We start from the raw sequence: 25,629 nt of genomic DNA on the forward strand, positions 1-25,629 counted from the left end.
TTTCTGGCGTTTAAACGTCCTCTGTGTGCCATTTCTGGCGTTAAACGCCAGGCTGATGCCCCTTTCTGGTGTTAAACGCCAGTTTGGCTGCCAATTCTGGCATTTAACACTTAGAATGCTGCCAGACTGGGAGTTAAACGCCCATTCTTCTACCCTTATTGGCGTTTAACGCCAGCCAGACACCAGACACCCTTTCTGGCGTTAAACGCCAGTCTGTGTGCCATTTCTAGCGTTTAACGCCTAGAATGCTGCCAGACTAGGCGTTAAATGCCCATTTTTCTATCCTTACTGGCGTTTAAACGCCAGTAAGCCTGTTTTCCAGGGTGTGCTATATTTGATGCTGTTTTTGATTTCACTTTAATTCTGCAGCTATTTTTGTGACTCCACATGATCATCAACCTAAAGAAAACAAAAACTAACACTGGAAAATAAAATGAAAAAGTAATTAATATAGATAAATAAGATTGGGTTGCCTCCCAATAACCATTTCTTTAATGTCAATAGCTTGACAGGAAGGTCTTACAGAGCTTCACAGATGCTCAGAGCATGATTGTGGCCTCCCAACACCAAACTTAAAGTTTGAATGTGGGGGCTTTGCTTGACTCTGTATGGGGAGAATTGGATGAAGCTTTTCATGCTTCTTCTCCATATTTACAAAAGATGATCCTTGAGCCTTAAACACAAGGTAGTCCTTATTCAATTGAAGGACTAATTCTCCTCTGTCCACATTAATCACAGCCCTTGTTGTGGCTAGGAAGGGTCTTCCAAGGATGATGGATTCATCCTTATCCTTCCCAGTGTCTAGGATTATGAAGTCATTTGGGATGTAAAGGCCTTCAACTTTCACTAAGACATCCTCTACAAGTCCAAAAGCCTGTTTCATTGATTTGTCTGCCATCTCTAGTGAGATTCTTGCAGCTTGTACCTTAAAGATTCCTAGTTTCTCCATTACATAGAGTGACATGAGGTTTATACCTAGCCCCAGGTCACACAGAGCCTTTTGAAAGGTTATGATGCCTATGGTACAAGGTATTAAAAACCTTCTGGGATCTGATTTCTTTTGAGGTAATGTCTGCTGAACCCAAGCATTCAATTCACTGATGAGCAATAGAGATTCATTCTCCCAGGTCTCATTACCAAATAACTTGGCATTCAGCTTCATGATTGCTCCTAGATACCGAGCAACTTGCTCTTCAACAATATCTTCATCCTCTTCAGAGGAAGAATACTCATCAGAGCTCATAAATGGTAATAGTAAGTTTAGTAAAATCTCTATGATCTCTGTATGAGCCTCAGATTCCTGAGGTTCCCCATCAGGGAACTTCTTAGTGGTCAGTGGACATCCATTGAGGTCTTCCTCACTGGAAATCACTGCCTCTTCCTCCTCTATAGGTTCGGCCATTTTGGTCGTATTGATGGCCTTGCACTCTCTCTTTGGATTCTTTTTTGTATTACTTGGGAGAGTACTAGGAGGAGTTTCAGTAACTCTTTTACTCAGCTGACCCACTTTTGCCTCCAAATTTCTGATAGAGGACCTTGTTTCAGTCATAAAACTGAGAGTGGCCTTAGATAGATTAGAGACTATGGTTGCTAAGCCAGAGGAGCTCTGTTCAGAATTCCCTGTCTGTTGTTGAGAAGATGATGGAAAAGGCTTGCTATTGCCAAACCTATTTCTCACACCATTATTATTATTGAAGAATTGTTGAGGCTTTTGTTGATCCTTCTATGAGAAATTTAGATGATTTCTCCATGAATGATTATAGGTGTTTCCATAGGATTCTCCCATGTAATTCACCTCTTCTATTGCAGGATTCTCAGGGTCATAAGATTCTCCTTTAGAGGAGGTGTTCATACCCTGGGTCGAGCTATCCAACCCTGGATGTGCTACTGACAAATCAAAAGACCTCTTCAGGTCAGGACAATCTGACCTCTTCTCGAAGAGCTCGGCCAAATCACCAGGAAGAGCCCAAAAAGGGCCCAACAGAGGAACACGACCCAAATTCTAAGGCAGTTTAAGCCTATAGAGATAAAGGGCAGTTCCCTTGAAGATAAGATGACCTCACTCAAAGATAAGATAAGATAAGATAACTATCTTATCTCCAGAAAGGTCACTCCACACCATTATAAATACACTGGAGCACCCAGGTATAACTCATACTCAGATTCTACTAAAAAACCTACTTAATACCCTTGCTAACTTAAGCATCGGAGTCCCTTGCAGGTACCACCACCCTCTGGTGACAAAGGATCAGCAGCATTGCCAGTCCAACAAGTCGGACATGACAGCTCCGGCCACCACGCACAAGTCGGACCAATCATCTTCGATCAAGTACAGAAGATCTCATCCGAGATCGACCTACAGTTTCAAGTAACCCTCGGAACATTAGCGCCGTTGCTGGGGAACCTGGAATTTATCCCACCATCATGGCAGGCAACCTGGACAACGACCTCTGATGTGGAGAATAGAACACCACATAAGACCGTGGAGGTTACACTAAACGATACTTCTCAACCTAACAAAGACAAGGACTCCCCAAGCACGGGACCCACAGAAGCACTTCAGGATCACTAAAACAACTCGAAAAAGAGGTCAAATATCAGCAGGAAGCCGAGAAAGATCTATGAAGGGAAGTAAGGCAACGCCGTGAATTAGAAGACAAGCTCCAAATGCTTGAAGCTGATCTCAAAACTAAAATTACTCGATCCAGTCACGAGGATAATTCCCGCAAGGACCGAGACCCATTCACCAAAGAGATCATGAAGGCCAAAATCCTAAAAAACTTCAAACCTCCTGATATGACTTTATATGATGGCACATCAGATCCCAGCCATCATCTCAGCAACTTCCGAAGCAGAATGTATCTCACTAATGCCTCAGATGCAACTCGGTGCAAAGCTTTCTCGACTACCTTAACGAAGGCAGCAATTAAATGGTTCGACAATCTGTCCCCGAGGTCCATATCAAGCTTTAACGACTTAGCCAAAAAGTTTTTAGCCAGATTCTCCATCCAGGAGGACAAAACTAAACACGCCCCAAGCCTACAAGGAATCAAGCAAGGAGATTGGGAAAGTCTTCGTAGCTACATGGAAAGATTCAACAAAGCATGTCTGGACATTCAGAGTTTGCCAACCGAAGCAGTCATTATGGGTCTCATCAATGGCCTACGAGAGGGATCTTTTAGTCAATCCATATCAAAGAAACACCTCACATCTCTGAATGAAGTACAAGAATGAGCAGAAAAATACATCAACATGGAGGAAAACTCTCGACTAGGAGAAACCCCAAAATCTGGATTCTCCAACTCCTCCCGAGATAAAGACAAAGATTCCAAGAAAAAAGATGATCCGCATGGAGAGAAGATTAAGAAATACCACAATTACACCACTCTTCGGGTGTCTTGATGAGTTCGGAGATTCACCTCCTTCCCAATAATATTGATAAATCCGCTCTTAGCAAGCGTACCAAAATTATCGTCAAGTATTAACCCACAGTGGAGTGGGATAGTATCCATAGAGATTGGTAGATTTGAGCAATATTAATTAATTGGGGAATTAGTCAAGCGCAATAGAGTAAGTTGTACGTGCAGAATTATAAATGGCAGAAACATAAATGGCAAAAGAATAAAGGAAAGCAATAAAGTGCATAAATGAAAATAGCAGGAATGTAAAGGGGAATGGGATTTTACAGAATGTAAGTAAAAGCTATAAAAGAATGGGAGAGATAAGAATGGGGGAATTCATTGAGATCAAGAGATATTGTCTCTTTGGATTAAATCTAGCTCATATCTTCTTCAATCATGCAACTCATTGACCTCTTGGCAATCGTGATTGATTGACATCAATCCCTTAGTGACTCATTCTCTCAGATCTTGATCAATGGCCAATTCCTTGGTCTAATTACACATGAAGAGAGATATGCTTGGTCTCTGATTATACTACACATCATCATAGATCCAAGTAGAGGGATGATTGTATGTCACTGATGAGCGGATAATTTATACGCTTTTTGGCATTATTTTTAGGTAGTTTTTAGTATAATCTAGTTACTTTTAGGGATGTTTTCATTAATTTTTATGCTAAATTCACATTTATGGACTTTACTATGAGTTTGTGTGTTTTTCTGTGATTTCAGGTATTTTCTGGCTGAAATTGAGGGACCTGAGCAAAACTCTGATAAGAAGCTGACAGAGGACTGCTGATGCTGTTGGAATCTGACTTCCCTACACTCGAAATGGATTTTATAGAGCTACAGAACTCCAAATGGCACGCTCTCAACGGCGTTGGAAAGTAGATATCCAGAGCTTTCCAGAAATATATAATAGTCTATACTTTATTCGAGATTTGATGATGTAAACTGGCGCTCAACGCCAGTTCCATGCTGCATTCTAGAGTCAAACGCCAGAAACACGTCACGAACCAGTGTTGAACGCCCAAAACACGTTACAACTTGGCGTTCAACTCCAAGAGATGCCTCAGCTCGTGGATAGATTAAGCTCAGCCCAAGCACACACCAAGTGGGCTCCGGAAGTAAATTTATGCATCAATTACTTACCTCTGTAAACCCTAGTAGCTAGTTATGTATAGATAGAACTTTTTACTAGTTTATTAGACATCTTTGGTCTCAGTTTTATTTTCTTATTCATCTTAGGAGACTATTGATCATGTTTTGGGTGCTGGCCATTCGGCCATGCCTGGACCTTCATCGCATATGTATTTTCAACGGTGGAGTTTCTACACACCATAGATTAAGGGTGTGGAGCTCTGCTGTACCTCAAGTTTTAATGCAATTACCTCAAGTTGCACTTCAACATGATGAATTTGATAATCCGTGACACTCATCATCATTCTCAACTATGAACGCGTGACTGACAACCACTTCCGTTATACCTTAGACCGAGCGCATATCTCTTGGATTCCATAATCAGAATCTTCGTGGTATAAGCTAGAATTGATGGCGGCATTCATGGGAATGCAGAAATTCTAACCTTGTATGTGGTATTCCGAGTAGGATTCCAGGATTGAATGACTGTGACGAGCTTTAAACTCGCGATTGTTGGGCGTGATGACAAACGCAAAAGAATCAAGGGATTCTATTCTGACATGATCGAGAACCGACAGATGATTAGCCGTGCTGTGACAGAGCATTTGGACCATCTTCACTGAGAGGATGGGATGTAGCCACTGACAACGGTGATGTCCTACATACAGCTTGCCATGGAAAGGAGTAAGAAGGATTCAAGGAAAGCAGTAGGAAAGCAGAGATTCAGAAAGGACATAGCATCTCCTTGCACTTATCTGAAATTCCCACCATTGAATTACATGAGTAACTCTATCTTTATTTCATGTTTATTATTTATTACTATTTAAAAATCCATAACCATCTATTATCCGCCTGACTGAGATTTTTAAGGTGACCATAGCTTGCTTCATACCAACAATCTCTGTGGGATCGACCCTTACTCATGTAAGGTATTACTTGGACGACCCAGTGCACTTGCTGGTTAGTTGTGCGAAGTTGTGACTAAGTGTGATTCACGTTTGAGAGCGTTACCGAGTTTTTGGCGCCATTGTTTATGATCACAATTTCGTGCACCAGGCACCATGACCTTTGAGAAGGCACTGTGTGACCTGGGGTCAGGCATAAACTTAATGCCACTCTCTGTAATGGAGAAACTGGAAATCATTGAGGTACAGGCTGCCACATTCTCATTAGAGATGGTAGATAAATCCATGAAAAAGGCTTTTAGATAGGTAGAGGACGTGCTAGTAAAGGTCAAAGGCCTTTACATCCCTGCTGATTTCATAATCCTAGGCACTGGGAAGGATGAGGATGAATTCATCATCCTTGGAAGACCCTTCCTAGCCACAGCAAAAGCTGTGATTGATGTGGACAGAGGAGAGTTGGTCCTTCAACTGAATGAGGACTACCTTGTGTTTAAAACTCAAGGATCTCCCTCTGTAACCATGGAGAGGAAGCAAGAAAAGCTTCTCTCACTGCAGAGTCAACCAAAGTCCCCACAGTGAAACTCTAAGTTTGATGTTGGGAGGCCACAACCAAACTCTAAGTTTGGTGTTGAACCCCCACATTCAAACTCTAAGTTTGGTGTTGAGAGGTCCCAACAATGCTCTGAACATCTGTGAGGCTCCATGAGAGCTCACTTTCAGGCTATTGACATTAAAGAAGCGCTTATTGGGAGGCAACCCAATTTTATTTATCTATGTTATTTTCTTTTTTTAGGTTGATGATCATGTGGAGCCATAAAAACAATTGCAAAAATCAAAGAAAAATAAAAAAAATAGTAAAAACAGCACACCCTGGAGGAGGAACTTACTGGCGTTTAAACACCAGTAAGAGTAGCAGAATGGGCGTTTAACGCCCAGTCTGGCACCATTCGGGGTGTTAAACGCCAGAAACAAGCACCAGACTGGCGTTAAACGCCAGAAACAAGCTACAATCTAGCGTTAAATGCCAGAAACAGGTTGCAGCCTGGCATTTAACGCCAGAAACGGAATAAAAGCTGGCGTTTAACGCCAGAAACAAGCAACAGTCAGGCGTTAAATGCCAGGATTGCACACTAAGGACGTTTACACGCCTAATTAGAACAGGGATGACACATCCTTGACCCCTCAAAATCTGTGGACCCCACAAGATCTCCACCTACCCCACTTCCCTCTCTATCTCCCTCCACCTCCTCCATTTTCTTCTTCTTCCCCTTCTTTCTTTCTTCTTTTGCTCGAGGACGAGCAAACCTTTTAAGTTTGTTGTGATAAAAGCATTTCTTTTTGTTTTTCCATAACCCTTTATGGCACCTAAGGCCGGAGAAACCTCTAGAAAGAGGAAAGGGAAGACAAAAGCTTCCACCTCCGAGTCATGGGAGATAGAGAGATTCATCTCAAGGGTCCATAGCTCAGTAGTAGAGCATTTGACTGCACAACAAGAGAGCCCACTCATGGACCTCAACAAGAGCATGAGGAATTCCCTCGTCAAGAAATCCTTGAGATACCTCAAGGGATGCAATTTCCTCCACACAACTATTGGGAGCAACTCAACACCTCTTTGGAAGGCTTGAGTTACAACCTAGAACAACTAAGGGTGGAGCACCAAGAGCACTCCATCATTCTCCATGAGATTAGAGAAGATCATAGAGCTATGAGGGAGGAGCAACAAAGGCAAGAAAAAGACATAGAGGAGCTTAGGCGTTCCATTGGTTCTTCAAGAGGAAGACGCCACCCTCACTAAGGTAGACTCATTCCTTAATCTCCTTGTCTATTTATTTTCCTATTTTCAGTTTTTATGCTTATTGTGTCGTCTATGTTTGTGTCTTCATTACATGATCATTAGTGTCTAGTGTCTATGTCTTAAAGCTATGAATAATTCCATGAACCCTTCACCTCTTTTAAATGAAAAATGTGCTTAAATACAAAAGAACAAGAAGTACTTGGATTTCAAATTTTATCTTGAAATTAGTTTAATTATTTTGATGTGGTGGCAATACTTTTGTTTTCTGAATGAATGCTTGAACAGTGCATATTTTTATCTTGTTATTTATGAATGTTAAAATTGTTGGCTCTTGAAAGAATGATAAACAAAGAGAAATGTTATTGATAATCTGAAAAATCATGAAATTGATTAAATCATAAAATTGATTCTTGAAGCAAGAAAAAGCAGTGAAAAAAAGAAAAAAATGGCAAAAAAAAAGAGAAAGAAAAAAAAGAAAAAAAGCAAGCAGAAAAAGGCAATAGCTCTTTAAACCAAAAGGCAAGGGTAAAAAGGATCCAAGGAATAAAATCCTGGCCTAAGCGGCTAAATCAAGTTGTTTAACCATGTGCTTGTGGCGTGAAGGTGTCAAGTGAAAAGCTTGAGACTGAGCGGTTAAAGTCGTGATCCAAAGCAAAAAGAGTGTGCTTAAGAACTCTGAACACCTCTAATTGGGGACTTTAGCAAAGCTAAGTCACAATCTGAAAAGGTTCACCCAGTTATGTGTTTGTGGCATTTATGTATTCGGTGGTAATACTGGAAAACAAAGTGCTTAGGGTCACGGCCAAGACTCATAAAGTAGTTATGTTCAAGAATCAACATACTGAACTAGGAGAATCAATAATTCTATCCAAAATTTTGAGTTCCTATAGATGCCAATCATTCTGAATTTCAAAGGATAAAGTGAGATGCCAAAACTATTCAGAATCAAAGAGCTACTAGCCCCGCTCATCTAATTGGGACTAAGTTTCATTGATATTGTGAGATTTATTGTATATTCTCTTCTTTTTATCCTATTTTGTTTCCAGTTTCTTGGGGACAAGCAACAATTTAAGTTTGGTGTTGTGATGAGCGGATAATTTATACGCTTTTTGGCATTGTTTTTATATAGTTTTTAGTATGATTTTGATACTTTTTAGTACATTTTTATTAGTTTTTAAGCAAAATTCATATTTCTGGACTTTACTATGAGTTTGTGTATTTTTTTGTGATTTCAGGTATTTTCTGGCTGAAATTGAGGGACCTGAGCAAAAATCTTATTCAGAGGCTGAAAAAGAACTACAGATGCTGTTGGATTCTGGCCTCCCTACACTCGAAATGGAATTTTTGGAGCTACATAAATCCAAATGGCGCGCTCTCAACTGCTTTGAAAAGTAGACATCCAGGGCTTTCCAGCAATATATAATAGTTCATACTTTGACCGAGTTTATATGATGCAAACTGGCGTTTAACGCCAGCTTTCTACCCTATTCTGGCGTTAAATGCCAGAAACAAGTTGCAAAGCGAGTTAAATGCCAGAAACAAGTTGCAAACTGGCGTTTATCTCCAAGGAAGACCTTTACACGTGAAAGCTTCAATGCTCAGCCCAAGCACACACCAAGTGGGCCCAGAAGTGGATTTATGCATCATTTACTCATTTCTGTAACCCTAGTAACTACTTTAGTATAAATAGAACATTTTACTATTGTACTAGAGGTCTTTTTCCCTATTTTCGAATTCATATGTCATTTGGGGAGGCTGGCCATTCGGCCATGCCTAGACCTTGTTCTTATGTATTTTCAACGGTGGAGTTTCTACACACCATAGATTAAGATGTGGAGCTCTGTTGTTCCTCCATTATTAATGCAAAGTACTACTGTTTTCTATTCAATTCATGCTTATTCTTATTCTAAGATATTCATTCACACACAAGAACATGATGAATGTGATGATTATGTGACACTCATCACCATTCTCACTTATGAACGCATGATTGACAACCACTTCCGTGCTACATGAAAACAAGCTTGAATGTATATCTCTTGGGTTTCTAATCAACGATTCACATCGACTCCCCTCTGACAATGGGGCATCTGAATCCGAGATCAGAGTCTTCGTGGTATAAGCTAGAATCCATTGGCAGTATTCTTGAGATCTGGAAAGTCTAAACCTTGTCTGTGGTATTCCGAGTAAGATCTGGGATGGGATGACTGTGACGAGCTTCAAACTCGCGACTGTAGGGCGTGGTGACAGACGCAAAAGGATAGTAAATCCTATTCCTACACGATCAAGAACCAACAGCTGATTAGCCATACGATATCTGTGCATGGTATTTTTCATCCGAGAGGAGTAATCCGACAGTTGATTAGCCGTACAGACACCGTAGAGGACCATTTTCACTGAGAGGACGGGAAGTAGCCATTGACAATAGTGACACCCAACATACAACTTGCCATAGAAAGGAGTATGAAGGATTGGATGAAGGCAATAGGAAAGCAGAGATTCAAAAGGGATAAATCATCTCTATACACTTATCTGAAATTCCCACAAATGAATTATATAAGTATCTCTATCTTTATTTAATGTTTTAATTTATCTTTTAAATTATTAAAACTCCATAACCATTTGAATCCGCCTGACTGAGATTTACTAGGTGACCATAGCTTGCTTCGAGCCGACAATCTCCGTGGGATCGACCTTTACTCACGTAAGGTTTATTACTTGGATGACCAGTGCACTTGCTGGTTAGTTGTGCGAAGTTGTGAAAAAGAGTTGAGATTACAATTGTGTGTACCAAGTTGTTGGTACCATTGTGTATCACAATTTTGTGCACCAGAACCCTTTGTGACATTCAAAGCGTTCATGCATGTATTTGATCACTTAGTCCAATTCTTAGTTATATTGCATCCATTCAAGGTCAAGTCTCAATTCACAAAAAAAAAAAAGAAAAAAAAGAGACCACTCACATTGATTTGCTTGGGAAAAGCAAAGCCTAAGTTGGTGTTGTGATGACTTACACCATCTACCTTTTTTGCATAAAAAGGACCATAAAAGACGCATAATCTCATTTGATCTTTGCAATTCATGCCTTAATTGATGAATATCATAGTACATTGCTTTGAAATGAGTTTGTGCTGAATTTCAGGTGGAAAAGACATCAAAAAAATGGGAAAGAAAACAACAAAACAAGTGGGGCGTGTGAAGCAGGCGTGCCACTTGGAACAAACGCCACAAAAATGTATTGGCATGGCATGCCAGAAGCTGGGCGTGGCACGCTGGTACAACATTCCAGAGAGCAAAAATGAAGACCATCATAGGGGCGTGGCACGCCAAAAGCAGGGTATGGCACGCCAATTCATTACTAGGTGATCCTTGAGTTTTAAACACAAGATAGTCCTCATTCAGTTGAAGGACCAACTCTCCTCTGTCCACATCAATCACAGCTTTTGCTGTGGCTATGAAGGGTCTTCCAAGGATGATGAATTCATCCTCATCCTTCCCAGTGCCTAGGATTATGAAATCAGCAGGGATGTAAAGGCCTTTGACCTTTACTAGCACGTCCTCTACCTATCCAAAAGCCTTTTTCATGGATTTATCTGCCATCTCTAATGAGAATGTGGTAGCCTGTACCTCAAAGATTTCTAGTTTCTCAATTATAGAGAGTGGCATTAAGTTTATGCCTGACCCCAGGTCACACAGAGCCTTCTCAAAGGTCATGGAGCCTGGTACACGAAATTGTGATCATCAACAATGGCGCCAAAAACTTGGTAACGCTCTCAAACGTGAATCACACTTAGTCACAACTTCGCACAACTAACCAGCAAGTGCACTGGGTCATCCAAGTAATACCTTACGTGAGTAAGGGTCGATCCCACAGAGATTGTTGGTATGAAGCAAGCTATGGTCACCTTAAAAATCTCAGTCAGGCGGATAATAGATGGTTATGGATTTTTGAATAGTAATAAATAATAAACATGAAATAAAGATAGAGTTACTCATGTAATTCAATGGTGGGAATTTCAGATAAGTGCAAGGAGATGCTGTGTCCTTTCTGAATCTCTGCTTTCCTACTACCTTCCTTGAATCCTTCTTACTCCTTTCCATCGCAAGTTGTATTTAGGGCATCACTGTTGTCAATGGCTACATCCCATCCTCTTAGTGAAAATGGTCCAAATGCTCTGTCACAGCACGGCTAATCATCTGTCGGTTCTCGATCATGTCGGAATAGAATCCCTTGATTCTTTTGCATTTGTCATCACACCCAACAATCGCGAGTTTAAAGCTCGTCACAGTCATTCAATCCCGGAATCCTACTCGGAATATCACAGACAAGGTTAGACTTTCCGGATTCCCATGAATGCCGCCATCAATTCTATCTTATACCACGAAGATTCTGATTAAGGAATCCAAGAGATATGCGCCCGGTCTAAGGTAGAACGGAAGTGGTTATCAGTCACGCGTTCATAGGTGAGAATGATGATGAGTGTCACGGATCATCACATTCATCATGTTGAAGTGCAACTTGAGGTAATTGCATTAAAACTTGAGGTACAGCAGAGCTCCACACCCTTAATCTATGGTGTGTAGAAACTCCACCGTTGAAAATACATATGCGATGAAGGTCCAGGCATGGCCGAATGGCCAGCACCCAAAATATGATCAATAGTCTCCTAAGATGAATAAGAAAATAAAACTGAGACCAAAGATGTCTAACACACTAGTAAAAAGTTCTATTTATACTAAACTAGCTACTAGGGTTTACAAAAGTAAGTAATTGATGCATAAATCCACTTCCGGGGCCCACTTGGTGTGTGTTTGGGCTGAACATGATCTTTACACGAGCTGAGGTTTCTTTTGGAGTTAAACGCCAAGTTGTAACGTGTTTCTGGCGTTCAACTCTGGTTCGTGACGTGTTTCTGGTGTTTGACTCCAGAATGCAGCATGGAACTGGCGTTGAGCGCCGGTTTACATCATCAAATCTCGAACAAAGTATAAACTATTATATATTTCTGGAAAGCTCTGGATGTCGACTTTCCAATGCCATTGAGAGAGCGCCATTTGGAGTTCGATAGCTCCAGAAAATCCATTTTGAGTACAGGGAGGTCAGATTCCAACAACATCAGTAGTCCTTTGTCAGCCTCTTATCAGAGTTTTGCTCAAGTCCCTCAATTTCAGCCAGAAAATACCTGAAATCACAGAAAAACACACAAACTCGTAGTAAAGTCCAGAAATGTGAATTTAGCATTAAAACCAATGAAAACATTCCTAAAAGTAACTAGATCATACTAAAAACTACCTAAAAATAATGCCAAAAAGCGTATAAATTATCCGCTCATCAGTGCCTATGGTACATGGAATTAGGAATTTACCAGGATCCTGTTTCTTTTGAGGTAAAGTGTGCTAAACCCAGGTATTCAATTCATTAATGAGCAATGGAGGCTCATCTTCCCAAGTCTCATTACCAAATAGCTTGGCATTCAGCTTCATGATTGCTCCTAAATACTGGGCAACTTGCCCTTCAACAATGTCTTCATTTTCTTCAGAAGATGAATAGTCACCAGAGCTCATGAATGGTAAAAGGAGGTTCAATAGAATCTCTATGGTCTCTAGATGAGCCTCAGATTCCTTTGGTTCCTCAAAGGGGAACTCCTTATTGGTCAGTGAACGTTCCAGGAGGTCTTCCTCACTAGGAATCACTGCCTTTCCACTCTCTCCAGCTTCAGCCATGTTTCTCATAGTTATGGCCTTGCACTTTCTTTGGGATTCTTTTCTGTATTGCTTGGGAGAGTACTAGGAGGAGCTTCAGTGACTTTTTTACTCAGCTGGCCCACTTGTGCCTCCAAATTTCTAATGGAGGACCTTGTTTCATTCATAAAACTTAAAGTGGCCTTAGATAGATCAGAGACTATGTTTGCTAAGCTAGAGGGGCTCTACACAAAATTCTCTGTCTGCTGCTGAGAGGATGATGGAAAAGGCTTGCTATTGCTAAACCTATTTCTTCCACCATTATTAAAGCCTTGTTGAGGCTTTTGTTGATCCTTCTATGAGAAATTTGGATGATTTCTCCATGAGGGATTATAGGTGTTTCCATAGGCTTCACCTATGTAATTCACCTATGCCATTGCAGGGTTCTCAGGATCATAAGCTTCTTCTTTAGAAGATGATTCTTTAGTACTATTGGATGCATTTTGCAAACCATTCAGACTCTGAAAAATCATGTTGACTTGCTGGGTCAACATTTTGTTCTGAGCCAATATGGCATTCAGAGCATCAATTTCAAGAACTCTCTTCCTCTGAGGCATCCTATTACTCACAGCTTTCCTTTCAGAGGTGTACATGAACTGGTTATTTGCAACCATGTCAATGAATTCCTGAGCTTCTGCAGGCATTTTTTTCAGGTGAATAGATCCACCTACAGAATAGTCCAATGACATCTTAGACAATTCAGATAGACCATCATAGAATATATCCAGGATGGTCCATTCTGAAAGCATGTCAGAAGGACACTTTTTGGTCAGTTGCTTGCATCTCTCCCAAGCTTTATAGAGGGATTCACCTTCTTTCTGTCTAAAGGTTTGAACATCCACTCTAAGCTTGCTCAGTTTTTGAGGAGGAAAGAACTTGGCTAAGAAAGCCGTGACCAGCTTATCCCAAGAGTTCAGGATATTTTTAGGTTGAGAGTCCAACCATATTCTAGCTCTATCTCTTACAGCAAAAGAGAAAAGCATAAACCTGTAGACCTTGGGATCAACTCCATTGGTCTTAACAGTATCACCGATCTGCAAGAATTTAGTTAAGAACTAAAAAGGATCTTCTGATGGAAGTCCATAAAACTTGCAATTCTGTTGCATCAAAGAAACTAATTGAGGCTTTAGCTCAAAATTGTTTGCTCCAATAGCAGGGATTGAGATGCTTCTTCCATGAAAGTTGGAATTTGGTGCAGTAAAGTCACCAAGCATCTTCCTTGCATTGTTGTTGGGTTCGGCCATGTCTCCTTCTTTTTCGAGATTCTCTGTAAGGTTTTCTCTGGATTGTTATGCTTTAGCTTCTCTTAGCTTCTTCTTTAGAGTCCTTTCAGGTTCAGGATCCGCTTCAACAAGAATGTCCTTGTCCTTGCTCCTGCTCATATGAAAAAGATGAAAACAAAAAGGAAGAAGAATCTTCTATGTCACAGTATAGAGATTCCTTTATGTGAGTAGTAGAAGAAAAGAATAGAAGAAGGAGAAGAGAAAAATTCGAACACAGAGGAGAAGAGAGGGTTCGAATTTTGAGATGAAGAGGAGTGTTAGTAAATAAATAAATGAATAGAAAAAGATGAGAGAGAGGGAATTCGAATATTAACTAAAAGAGTACAAAAATATTTTTGTTTTTATTTTAATTATTAGTTAAAATTCAAAAATTAAGAAAAGGAATAAAATCAAAATTAAAATTTGAAACAATTAGTTAATTAAAAGAATTTTGAAAAAGAGGAAGGTGATTTTGGAAAATTAGAGAGAGAAAAGTAGTTAGGTGGTTTTGAAAAAGATAGGAAATAGTAAAACAAACAAAAAGATCAATTAGTTAGTTGAAAAAGATTTGAAAATCAATTTTGAAAAGATAAGAAGTTAGAAAAGATTTTTGAAATTGATTTTGAAAAAGATATGATTGAAATTTATTTTGAAAAATATTTGATTTTTAAAATCAGAATTAATTACTTGACTCATAAAAAATCAAAAGATATGATTTAAAAATTTAAAGTTTGATTCTTTCTTAACAAGAAAGTAACAAACTTGAAATTTGTGAATCAAAACATTAATTGTTACTCTTAATTTCAAAAATAAAAGATAAAAGTAGGAAAAAAGATTTGTTTGAAAATTAATTTTAAAGAATTTTCAAAATTATTAAAAGAAAAAAAAAGAAAAGATTTGATTTTGAAAAAGATTTTTGAAAAGATAAATTTTTGAAATTAAAATCTTGACTTGACTAACAAGAAACAACTTATTTTTAAAATTTTTTGACTCAGTCAACCCAAAGATTTCAAAATTTATGAGAGAAATAAAGAAAAGATATTTTTTATTTTTGAATTTTTAATGACGAGAGAGAAAAACAACAAAATGACTCAAGACATAAAAATTTTGGATTAAAACAAAAGATGCATGCAAGAACACTATGAATGTCAAGATGAATACCAAGAACACTTTGAAGATAATGATGAACATCAAGAACTTATTTTTTGAAAAATTTTCAAGAAAAGAAAAATATGCAAGACACCAAACTTAGAGAATTTTCATGTTTAGACACTATGAATTCAAAAATGCATATGAAAAACAACAAAAGACTCAAAACAAGAAAATATGAAGATCAAACAAGAAGACTTGTCAAGAACAACTTGAAGATCATGAAAAATGCAATGCATGAATTTTTCGAAAAAAATTTTGACAAAAATATGCAATTGACACCAAACTTAAAAATTGACTTTAGACTCAAACAAGAAACACAAAATATTTTTTTGGTTTTATGATTTTATAAATTTTTGTATTTATTTATTTATTTTTTTCGAAAATATCTTTAGAAAAACGAAAAAGAAGAAAAATTTTGAAAGATTTTTGAAAACTTTTTGAAAATAAAGTAAAGGAAAATTACCTAATCTGAGCAACAAGATGAACAGTCAGTTGTCCAAACTCGAACAATCCCCGGCAACGACGCCAAAAACATGGTGTATGGAATTGGAATCACACTTTTCACAACTCCGCACATCTAACCAGCAAGTGCACTGGGTCGTCCAAGTAATAAAACCTTACGCGAGTAAGCGTCGATCCCACGGAGATTGCCGGCTTGAAGCAAGCTATGGTCATCTTGTAAATCTTAGTCAGGCGGATTCAAATGGTTATGAGGTTTTGATAGTTAAAAGATAGATAAAACATAAAATAAAATAAAGATACTTATGTAATTCATTGGTGAGAATTTCAGATTAGCGTTTGGAGATGCTTTGTTGCTTCTGAACCTCTGCTTTCCTATTGTCTTCATCCAATCATGCGTGCTCCCTTCCATGGTAAGCTGTATGATCCTCTCAGTGAAAATGGTCCAAGTACAGTTTCTGCACAGCTAATCAACTGTTGGATTTCTCGTATCGGATGAAAAATACCAGGTACAGCTACCGCCCGGCTAATCATTTGTCGGTTCTCACTTATGTCAGAATAGGATCTCTCTATCCTTTTGTACACTGTCACTGCGCCCAACATTTGCGAGTTTGAAGCTTATCACAGTCATCCCATCCCAGATCCTACTTGGAATACCACAGACAAGGTTTAGACTTTCCGGATCTCAAGAATGCTGCCAATTTATTTTAGCCTATACCACGAAGGTTCTAACCTCACGGGCTCGGTCCGTGGATCAGAGACCCAAGAGACTATACTCCGGCTGTCGTCCAATGACTACGTTGAACACCATGTAGACTGCATGTGGTTGTCAGGCACGCGGATCTTGGCTAAGTGAGTAACGAAGATAGTGGGTGATTGTCACGGGTCACCCCTTCATTCTGACTTAACTGAATTAAGTATGAGAGTATATCTTGGAGAAGAAGTAAGCATGAATTGAAAGAGAAACAATAGTACTTGCATTAATCCACGAAGAACAGCAGAGCTCTGCACCTTAATCAATGAGGTGTAGAAACTCCACCGTTGGAAAATACATAAGAGAAAAAGGTCTAGGCATGGCCGAATGGCCAGCCTTCCCAAATGTGCAAAATGATCTCAAGTGATTGATGCATGAAAACTTGTCTCTCAACAAATTTCCCTTCGGCAAGTATACCGAATTTGTCGTCAAGTAAAAACTCACAATAGAGTGAGGTCGAATCCCACAGGGATTGATTGGTCAAGCAACTTTAGTTGGAAGAGTATGCTAGTTGAGCTAAACAAAGTGTAGTTCAAGAATTGCAGAAAATTAAATGACGGAAAAGTAAATACAGAAAATTAAGTGCAGAATCTTAAATAGGGATTTGGGGTAATGAGCATGAAAATAAATGACAGAAAATAAAGAGAATGGGTAAGATCAGAAATGGGGAATTCATTGGGCTCAGGAGATGTTGTATTCTCTGGATCAAGTTCATTTTCATCTCTTCCTCAATCAATGCATCTATTGATCTTCTTGGCAATCTTAGGTGATTAGATTCCAATTCCTTGGTAATCCAATCTCTCTAAGCTTGAACAATTGCCCAATTCCTTGATTTAATTGCTCATGGGAAGAGATGAAGTATGGTCACTCATTATACCACATGTATTTCCAAATCAAAGTGTTGGGAGGATTACATGTCACTATATCCGCCCAGACCCCAATTTGGTCCAACATGAGAAAGCATTTCTAGCATGATCTCCTCATCCCTTTTCCAAGGCTCAGAGGAGATCCAATTATGGAGAGTTTCTTTTCCAAGACAACTAACCAATAGAATTAAGATCGAAAGCTTTCTAGTAAATCAAAAGAGAAGAAAGAAGAAGAGAATGAAAACTATAATTGATCCATCAAATTACAATAGAGCTCCCTAACCCAATGAAAGGGGTTTAGTTGTTCATAGCTCTAGAAATGGAAAATGGTAGAAAATAATACATCCCAGCTAAAAGTGCAGAAAAGTAAATATACAGAGAGTAGTTCTCTAAAGTGCTAAGCTTCTCTATAGTTCAAAACTGCTCCTATATATACTACTCCTCTTGATCTTCTAGTGAGTTCTTCAAGTCTTGGATGTGGGCTTTGGATCTTGAGTTAAAGCAGTTCCAATCTTTAGTGGGCCCAGCTTGCAGAGAAGTATGAATTAGGCATGGGCGTTAGTGAAGTTAACGTTAAGTGACATTGTGGGTTCGAGAACGTTAGTGGTAATCCCAATTTTCACTAACGTTCCAACCCCACATAGCCTACGTTAACTCCAACGTTAGTGGCACTAACGTGACCACTAACGTTGCCTTTGTAAATCTTCGCTAGCATTATTGGGACTTACCTTTCCCAATAACGTTGGCTTATAACCCTTTGTCCCTCCGTTAGAGTTCACGTTAGTGTAACTAACGTGGCTCTTAACATGGTTATGCCTCACCTTCGAGAGCGTTAGTGACACTTACCTTTGTCACTAACGCTCAAAGTGCCCCTACTCTCCACGTTAGAGCTCACGTTAACTAAGTTAACGTGGCCACTAATGTGGTAGTAATGCCATCTTCCAATGTTAGTGACAAAGGTGAGTGTCACTAACGTTGGCTCATCAATCTCAGCTCTACATTAACTTTCACGTTAGTGGTCTTAACGTGACCACTAACGTGGGAAATGCTAGTTGATCCAACGGTAGTGACAAAGGTGAGTGTCACTAACGTTGGCATTGTTCCTCTCTTCCACGTTAGAGTTCACGTTAACTAAGTTAAGTGACTCTTAATGTGGCTCATTGCCAATTCTTGGAACGTTAGTGGTGTTCACGTTTACCATTAACATTGGAGCTTTCTTTTGTCTCCACGTTAACTACCACATTAACGTGGGCTTATGATGGCTTCGCGGGCGTTATTGGTGATCACTTTTCTCCTTAACGTTGCAAGCTATTTACCATTTCACGTTAGTGGTCACGTTAACTAGATTAATGTGAGTACTAACGTGGTTCTTCCTTGCTTCCTTTGTCCTGAAATCAAGCAAATAAAGTGCATCAAAGCTCTAGCCAAAGTCATGAGATTATGCATCATCAATTTATCATTCAATTCTGGCAAAATACTCATGTAATCATGTGAAATTCACAATAGTTGCTTGAATATAGGTGTAAGTGTATTTTCTTCCAAAACTTGCCTTATTCACTAAGAAAATGCATGAAACTACCTTAAAACAGTAAAGAAAAGGTCAGTGAAATTAGCCTAGATGCCCTGGCTACACAACACCAAACTTAAAGCTTGCTTGTCCCTAAGCAAGTACTAAAACATAGGAAGAATGAATGAAAGAGCAAGAAGATAATATAGAAGTAGAATTCCTGGTTTATGGGGTTTCATGCATAGCAACTTAGGTTCTTTCCTTTACTAGGTTTCAGGCCTTTATCAAATCCTTGGTCACTCTCTTGATTACATCCTTTGAGACTTCTTAATTGTTGATCTTCCCTTCTTGGTCACTCTTTATGTTAAGCTTTCAGTCAACACTCCCAAACCAGTTGGCTTAAGGTGCTAGGTGTTAAGACACCCCCACGGACTTACTCCCCCAAGTCTCTTTCCCTCATACATACACACTACAGGCACATGGTTTGTTATTTTTCTTTCTTGAGACCTTCATATCCAGCACCTCTTTGGGTTACTAAGTGTTCTGTAGCAAAGGTCACTCTTGATAGTGGACTTTCAGCTGATAATCCCGGATTAGTTAATCCAAGTTACCAAGTGATGAGGCATCCCTAATAGCTTATTCATCCAAGCATATCCCTTGCACATGAATACCACAGACACATGCCTCAATCTTAAAACCCTTGGTTCCTAGCATTGTTTCTTATTGTGTTTCTTTCCTTTTTACTTTTATTGCTCTTTCTATTTTCTTATTGGGATCTTATTATTTAGTTAGTCTCATAGGATGTGTTTCAAGCATAGGATTCAGGATAGATAGTTGCCTTCTTTCCTTGTTTGGTGAACCAACTTAGCTTACTAATCATCCTACCACACACATTCAGAACCTACTTCACGAAATAACTCCACTCTTGTTCTTTTCATAGCATCTTCTTTTTGATTAACTTAAAGGACAAGTATACAGTAAGAAAGATGGAAGTGAACACTAGAGACATTAAGCTCAATAAACATAAACTTAAGCAATGAAAAACTTAAATGCATAATTAAAAATCCTAAGCTACCATGGAAGCATGTTCTATTTCATACATGATTTTCCTTATTTAAAGCTGTGAATTAGATAGAAAAAGGACTCTACCACCTGAAATGATCATGTTCCTTTGTCTTGGGATCCTCCTTGATTGCTTGAGTCCCCATTCCCTTTGCGCTTTCCTATCAGTTTTTTCCAGAAACCAGCATCTTCCATCTTCTTCTTTAATGTTTCCTTTTGCTATTTCACCTTCCCTTTTTCTTGCTCTGTTAAGTCCTTGCAGACTGCCTCATAACTTGGGATGGCAGGGTGCAAGTTATGCATATGCCCAGTCATATAGTTTAACTTGGCCAGAGTATTTATGATGAATTCTTCTCGATGCACTTGCCTTCCTTCATTGAGCACACTGAATTCATTGAATGCTTTCATCTGAGCCATCTGGTGTTGGTTGAGTTCTTGAAGGCATTTGTCTTGGCTTTCTTGCCTTTTGGACACTTGATTGATGGCTTGGGTGAGCTGGGAGTAATGCTCCTATTGTAACTTCATTTGCTGTTTCTACCACTCTCTTTGTTGATCCATCCAACTAAAGAGTAGTTTTTCTTGATGATCCATCCTTTGAGCTTGGACATGTAGTTGCTATTCTTGTCCCTCCATATAGCTATTTGCCATATACTCAATGGCTTCCTTGATGTGATACAGATTTATATTGGTCGGATCAAATTGTCCTTCTTGCTAGTGCCCTGTTTGTTGCGGTTCTTCTTGGTGAGGTTCTTCTAGGTGGGGTTCTTCTTGTGCAGTTCTTTTCCCTATCCCAAGGTCTTCTTTGTTGTTGAGCAGGTGTCACATAGTGTATGCGTTTGAATGCGAATAACCTTCCAGGATTTACCCATTGTGGATTGTTGTCTTCGAACACCACCTTGGCTTTCATGCATAGTCTCAGGATGGTACTGAGGTACCAAAGTCTAGCGCCCGGATCATTCTTCTCGGATGAATCCTGGATTCCTTCAGCTATAATCTCATGCACATTGAAGCTTCCACCCTTCACTAGGCAACGTACCATGGTGGCTCGAGCTATATTGACCTCAGAATTGTTTGCGGCTGGAAGGATAGACCTCCTCACTAGCTCAAACCATCCCTTGGCTTATGGGATAAAGTCTCTTCTCCTAATGAACTTCGGCCTCTTGTCCGAGTATCTCTCCCAATCAGACCCAATAACACACATATCACTCACGATTTCTTCAAGTTCATCTTCATCAGGGGCATTACTTATTCTTACTTGATAGCTAAGCTCATCAAAATGTGGTGATTTCAGTTGAAGAGTCCTTGTTATAGCAGTGGGGCTGAAGTCCACCTCTATTCCTCTTACATAACTTTTGAAGGCGGGGACCTTAGTGCTATCTTCTTTGACTGTATTTGCATAGAACTCCTTGATGAGGTTTGCATTTATCTTTATCTATGGATTGGTGAGCTTTTGCCAACTCCTCTGTGAAATATTTTCTCTGATTTTAGGGTATTCATCCTCATTGAATTGGAATGTCAACTCTGGCAATATTTTCTTGTTCTTGATCCGTTCATATTGAAGCTCATGGAAGGCAGTTTTGAATCTCCCGGCGTCGAAAGGAGGTTGCTCCATGGGCTCCTTTCCTTTTTGCCTCTTGGAACTTGATGATGCCATGCAAGATGGTTGATGAGTGGTTGCGGTTTACTAGACGTGGCTAGGAGATTGTGTGTGAAACTTTTTGGAGGAGGATGAAGTATGTGTATTCAAGAAAAGGAAGGGAGAGGAATGAGAGTAAGAAGTGTGTACGGAGAGGTTGTGTGAAAGGGTTTATATAGGAAGATGGCAAATGATTGAAGGGTGTGGATTGATGGTATTGTTTGATAGTGGACGGTTGGAGTTTGGTATTAAATGAGCACAAGGATCACCTCTTTTATGAGGGTTTTGGTTTGGTTTCCCAAGCTATCCAACTCCCAATGTTGCATGACAACACTTCCAAAGATATTCCCCTTGAAGACAAGTGTGAGATTTCCTTGGTATAGTGGCCGAATCTCCCTTCCTTAATTGTCCTATCAAATACCATCAATGTCCCTTTTGATTCCCTATACACGAAAAAAAGAAAAAGGGAATGCAAATGGTTAAATGAAATTTTTGGTGGGAAAACTTAAGGTGTGGGCTAGCTAAAAAAAAATCTTTTTCTTTTGTTTTTTTTTTTACTAAATGCTTTCCATGAATGCAAATCAATCAACCACTAAATTTCTCATGCATGCAATGTTGGTACACCAAACTTGTTTGTGACCATATGGTGCAACAAGTTTGGGGAATAGTTTTACCTCATAAAGTATGTTCAAGCCCACTTAGTGTGCCTTGAACACCAAACTTATCATGTACTATATGCTGCATGTAAAGGGGTCTTATATTGGTCGTCAAAATTGATTGAAAAATCCATGAAATTTGCCTTATTACTACTATTAGAAATTAAAGGAGAGGGTATAGAACATGGGTTGCCTCCCATGAAGTGCTTCTTTAGCGTCATTAGCTTGACGTTTGGTCCTTGTCAAGGTGGCTGATAGTGCTTGAAATCTTCCCCCCTTGCAGTGAACATATGTCGATTGGCCTTGTTGATAAGCTCCATATGCTCTAGGGACAAGATTTTGTTGATCGTGTACACTGGAGGTAGCTGGGATGGAATAGTGGGGAGGTGAGGTGGTATAGATGGGAAGTATGTAGAGACCACTTAATCTCCGAGTGAGAAATCTTCTGTAGGGATTTTCTTCTTTTTCCATCCCCTTGGGACCTTTTTTCTTGTGTCTGTTGATGCTAACTTGTTCCTTGTGGTTTCCTTTTTGAGAATGGTTTTGTTGTCTAATTCATGTGATTCTGGTGGGTCTGGTTCCTTTTGGATTACACTTGGCTGTTGCTCCTTCTGATCACATTGGTTGTTAACCATAGGAGTCCTTATGTGTGGTGCTTGTGCTTCCTTGTTTGGCTCCTCTATCAGTTCTTTGTTATCATGATCTGCTTCTTGTGAGAGGTTGAAAACATTGAAAGTAAGCTGATCATCATGTATTCTCAACACTAGCTCTCCTCGTTCCACATCTATGAGTGCTCTGGCTGTGGCTAAGAATGGCCTTTCCAGAATGATGGGGTAAATAGGGTTCTCATCCATTTCCAGGACAACAACGTCTGTGGGGAGGAAGTAGTTCCCAACCTTCACTATCACATTCTCAACCACTCCTATTGTCTGTTTTTTAGTTTTGTCAGCCAACTTAATGATTACATCTATGGGTGTTAGCTCATTAATTTAAAGCTTTTTTATGAGAGATAGAGGCATTAAGTTGATGCTCGCTCCCAGGTCACAGAGTCCTTTATCAATCATTATTTCTCCTATGGTACAGGGAATATGGAAACTCCCTAGATCCTTCCTCTTTGTGGGTGGCCCTGGTTGAATGAGAGCACTGCAATCCCTATTCATCTTTATTGTTTGTCCACCTTTCAAATAACTTTTTCTGGCTACTAGCTCCTTTATATACTTTATGTAGGAAGGCATTTGCTGGAGGGCTTTAATAAATGGTATATTTACATCAAGAGATGCAAACAAGTCGAGGAATCTTGAATACATCCTCCTTACTACACCACCTTTAAGCCTTTGGGGAAAGGGTGCATATGGGTCAAGTGTCTCCTTCTTCTTCAGCTCTTCCTTGAGTGTAGGTTGAGGTGCATGGCTCTTTTCTTCCTGGTTTCCCTTTTGATTGTCTTAGCGGTGTTCTACTTCATTCATACTCCTCTCATCACTTGTGGTGATCATCTTACACTCTTCCCACCTTACTTTCTTTGTTTCTCCTCTTGGATTCTTCTCTGTGTCACTAGGAAATCCATTAGTGGGTTTGGGAATTTGTTGAGATAGATACCCTACTTGGGACTCCAGTCTCTTAATATTTTCTCCTTGGTTTTTGATATTGGCTCGCACTGCTTCCTTAAACACCTTGTTGTCTTGGACTTCTCTATATAAATCTTCAAGTAGAGTCTCAATTTTTTAAAGTCTATCGTCCGTTAGTGATGATGGATTAGGGTTAGGTGGGTTTTGATAGGATCTCTGTGAGGTATGTTGGTGAGTTGCATTGTTGTTGGAGTTGAAGTTGTGGCATCTCTGGTCTTGACCTTGGTCTTGTTGATTTCCCCAACCAAAGTTGGGACGATTTTTCCATCCAGAGGTGTAGGTTTTGGAGTATGGGTCATGGATTTGTCTAGGTGAGTTTCCAATATAGTTGGCTTGTTCCCAGTCACCTTCTCCTATATTCACTCCTTCTTGAGTTGGTGATGAAGTGATGACTGCTGCAACTTGGTTTTCCTCCACCTTCTTGGTGAGATCTGCTAGCTGCTTGGTGATCATCTTATTTTGAGCTAGCAATGCATCCATGTGGTTCAGCTCCATTACTCCTTGAGTGTTACTTCTTTCAGAGGCATAGAAGTAGTTATTCTCAGCTACTGTTTCAATGACATCTATGGCTTCTTCAATAGTTTTCTTCTTGTTTAGAGAGACCCCTGATGAATGATCTACAGCCTTCTTTAACTCATAGGAAAGACCTTCATAGAAGATGTGAAGTTGAACCCATTCATTGAACATATCTGGTGGGCATCTTCTTGTTAAGTCCTTGAACCTCTCCCATGCCTCATAGAGAGTCTCACCATCTTGTTGCCTGAAAGTCTGCACCTCAGATCTCAGCCTATTAATTCTTTGAGGAGGATAGAATCTTGCCAAAAATTTGTTCACCATATCTTCCCAATTTGTCAAGCTCTCCTTTGGAAAGGATTCGAGTCACTTGGATGCCTTGTCCCTGAGTGAAAAAGGGAACAACAGTAGCCCATAGACATTCAGTTGGACTCTATTAGACTTCACAGTGTCACAAATTCTCAGGAAGGTGGTTAGATGTTGATTGGGGTCTTCTTGAGCACTTCCTCCAAATGAGCAGTTGTTCTAAACAAGGGTGATGAGCTGGGGTTTTAGTTCAAAGTTGTTGGCATGTATGGTGGGCTTCTGGATGCTACTTCCACAAGGGTGATGAGCTGGGGTTTTAGTTCAAAGTTTTAGATTGATGTAGGAGCCTAGAACTCTCCTTTATTGCCCAGCATGATTTGCAGGGCCTTCTCTAGCATGGTTGTGAGCTTCTTCTTCATGATTGTTTTCCAAGTTCTCTTCCATGTTGGGTTCAAAATACTATTCCTCTTCCTTAGCACCAACAACTCCTTTCCCTCTTGCTTCCCTCCTTAATCTCCAGAGGGTTCTCTCAGGTTCTGAATCGAAGGAAGTTGAGGTTCCCCCTCTTCTCCCTGTCATACAACTAACAAACCATGCAGCAAGAGATAAAATGAAGAGGTTATTCTTCTTAGAGTGATTGTTAGTGTGTGATGCATGTGGAAACTGTCTCTCAACAAATTTCCTTCGGCAAGTGTACCGAATTTGTCATCAAGTAAAAACTCACAATAGAGTGAGGTCGAATCCCACAGCGATTGATTGATCAAGCAACTTTAATTAGAAGAACATTTTAGTTGAGCGAATTCAGAATTTGGGTTGAGATTTGCAGAAAATGAAATGGTAGGAATGTAA

At 39.6% G+C, this 25,629-nt stretch overlaps 2 non-coding genes across 2 annotated transcripts; both read left to right on the forward strand.

Annotated features, from left to right (window-relative positions):
• The first annotated feature begins 13,725 nt into the window (after window positions 1-13,725).
• LOC112713379 (small nucleolar RNA R71) lies at window positions 13,726-13,833 on the forward strand. The gene has a single exon (XR_003158352.1). It is a non-coding gene; the product is annotated as a small nucleolar RNA R71 (small nucleolar RNA).
• Window positions 13,834-24,643: 10,810 nt separating this feature from the next.
• On the forward strand, window positions 24,644-24,750 carry LOC112714008 (small nucleolar RNA R71). The gene has a single exon (XR_003158966.1). It is a non-coding gene; the product is annotated as a small nucleolar RNA R71 (small nucleolar RNA).
• Window positions 24,751-25,629: the final 879 nt, after the last annotated feature.

The sequence above is a fragment of the Arachis hypogaea genome, chromosome 9 (genome assembly GCF_003086295.3).
Source record: "Arachis hypogaea cultivar Tifrunner chromosome 9, arahy.Tifrunner.gnm2.J5K5, whole genome shotgun sequence".
Lineage (NCBI taxonomy): Eukaryota > Viridiplantae > Streptophyta > Magnoliopsida > Fabales > Fabaceae > Arachis > Arachis hypogaea.